A 2,646-nucleotide genomic window follows, 5' to 3' on the forward strand; every position below is an offset into this window, starting at 1 on the left:
ATCACCTTTGAGTTCCCCCTGTCTCGCTCATGGACAGATGTACCTGACCAGGTGTGACTGAACACAGTAGGTACTTTTCTCATCTGTGCCCAAACTGTGACAGCTTGACACAAAAAAAAAACTTAAGGAGGAAAAAAAAAAATAGTTTTGGCCTCTGGTTCCGTGGTTCACAGTCTTTTGACTGTGTGCTTAGACAGATCATCGCGGCAGAAGGGGAATGTTCACATCCTAGCAAACAGGAAGCAAAGAGCAGAACAGGATGTCATCTTCAATGACATACTTCCTCCCTCAGAGCCCCACCTCTGAAAGTTTCCAGAACCTTCCCAAATAGCACAACCAGAGAGGAACCAAGCTCTGAATCCATGAACCTGCGGGGACATTTTGTTCAAACCACAGTGGGCAAGTGCTTCACAGTGCACATGTGGGTGGTGGGCTCACACAGACACAGTCTGGATGGTAGATATACAAGTGTGTGGGTGTTGAGGGCATGTGGAAGGCATAAAGGGGAAAAGCTTTACCCTTCTTTTCAAGTGTGGGGTCCCCAAGCACCCTAAGTCTGGCTACAGTCACATCCATGTAGTGGAGACCTGATTACAGCAAAATCACGGGTATCCATCCTTCTGTGATGCAGGACTCTGCCTCTCATGATACAGGTTAGACCCTGGTCCTGGCAGCCCTCAGAGCTGGCCTCAGCCACCCATCACACAAACATAGAAACACACAAACACACAAACAACAGCAACAAGCAGAGAAAGTTTCCTCCCCCCGCCCCCAGGGTTTCACACTGGAAAGAGCCACAGAGAGGTCCAGTGACCTTTCTTCCATATCGGGGATTGAATGAAAAATGTCTCTATGGGCTCAAGCCTTGGGATACTTGGTGTCACAGAGACAGAAAGGTAGCTAATGCAGGCCTCCTCCAAGTCATCATGCGGGAGTTGATATGAGGGTTAGATTTAAAGAGAGGGCAAATATGCACAGTTAGAGACCCTGGTGAAGATGCCCACCACTGATCTGTCATAGTCCAGGCTGCAGTGCCAGCCTGTGAGGTGGTCGCACAGGTCCGACTGGGTGAGATCTCTTTCTGGGAGATCAGCTTCGCATTTGTCTGGCACCAGAGTCTAGCCTGTCCCTCCTCCAGCGTAAGATTCCCAGAGAAATTCTGGTTCCTTGGGGCCTGCTGTCATAATGGAAGGGAGAAGCACATGTGTCTCTCTAAAATATTTTCATTGCTGCCGAGATGGCTATGCTAGGGGCTCTAAAAATACAGAGACAGAAATACCTGGAGAGATTTCTTTAAGTCCATCACGTGATAGTGGACCTATGTGTCTTTTGACCCAGAATATCAAGGCCTTGCAAGCATTTTGTGTCTTATGATGATTGCTGGAGTCTTTCAAGATTTGACACCGTGAGGCACAATCATGTCTAATTCATAGACCCTGGAGAAGCTGTAGTGCCAGGGCACTCACCAATGCTTTCATGGAATATCCCGCAGCCCCTGGCCTCAGATTCTCCAGATGGCAGGAATCTCTCCAAGAAAACATGCAGAGAGCTGGTTTGTACTCACCCAAGCTCTGAGGGAATGGAGGGCTCTCTGAGTGCATAATCCGCAACCATGGCTCCTGCTCCTCCTGACCCACTAAGTTATACAAGGGCACCAGGCACTGGAAGCTAAAATTAACGTTTCATGGGACGTGCCAGAGAGTTCTTATGTCACTGGTGGAAATTTTCCATGCTCTTGTGACAGGCCAGTTTCCACTGGTGTCCCCACAGGGAGGGGGAAGAATGAAGTTCCTTGCTTTGTTTCCCCACTGCATAGAAAATTGCCACGTGGACACTGTGCTGCGGCAAAGCCCACACAGTCATGTGGGCAGCCTGCTTGGCTTTTGGTGAAAATCCCACATTCACTCAACAAATATTTACTGGTCATCTGTGATGAGCCTGGCTCGACGTGGGGTGCTGAGAGGGAGAGACAGGATGGGCTGTAGCATGTGCTAGAGCCTGGAGCCTGGGCCTCCCGGGCCCCCTCCCCCAGCCCCTGGCCACACAGTTCCCTGCCAAGTCTGATAATCACGTAGTGTCTGAGAATTGGAAGAATTCTGAGTGAAAACAGTGCCCTACCCCATGTCAGGAGGAGCTTAAATTCCCAGCTCTCTTCCTTCCCAGCTGGGCAGTGGGAGCCAGAGGCCATTTAGATACGGTCAGAAAGGAAAAGGCATTACCTGGCATAGGGGCCCACAGGGGAGATCAGAGGGAAAACATGAGTAGCGCACACGAGTCCTGTCTGACGTGGTAGCACAGAACTACCCAGCACCCCAGCTGCTGGAGGCTGTGATGTGAAAATGCCCAACATCAAATTGCAGGACTTCTGCGACATGGCCACAGTCCATCCTACCTGGCTTCAAAGATGCTTTCTGAGCAGGTGGAAGGAGCTCTCAGCCACAGAGCACTGCTGATGTGAGGAGGACGGGAGGAGCTCTCAGCCACAGAGCACTGTTGATGTGAGCAGGTGGGAGGAGCTCTCAGCCACTGAGCACTGCTGATGTGAGCAGGATAGGAGGAGCTCTCAGCCACTGAGCACTGCTGATGTGAGCAGGACAGGAGGAGCTCTCAGCCACAGAGCACTGCTGATGTGAGCAGGTGGGAGGA

Source organism: Mus pahari, chromosome 12, assembly GCF_900095145.1.
Source record: "Mus pahari chromosome 12, PAHARI_EIJ_v1.1, whole genome shotgun sequence".
NCBI lineage: Eukaryota > Metazoa > Chordata > Mammalia > Rodentia > Muridae > Mus > Mus pahari.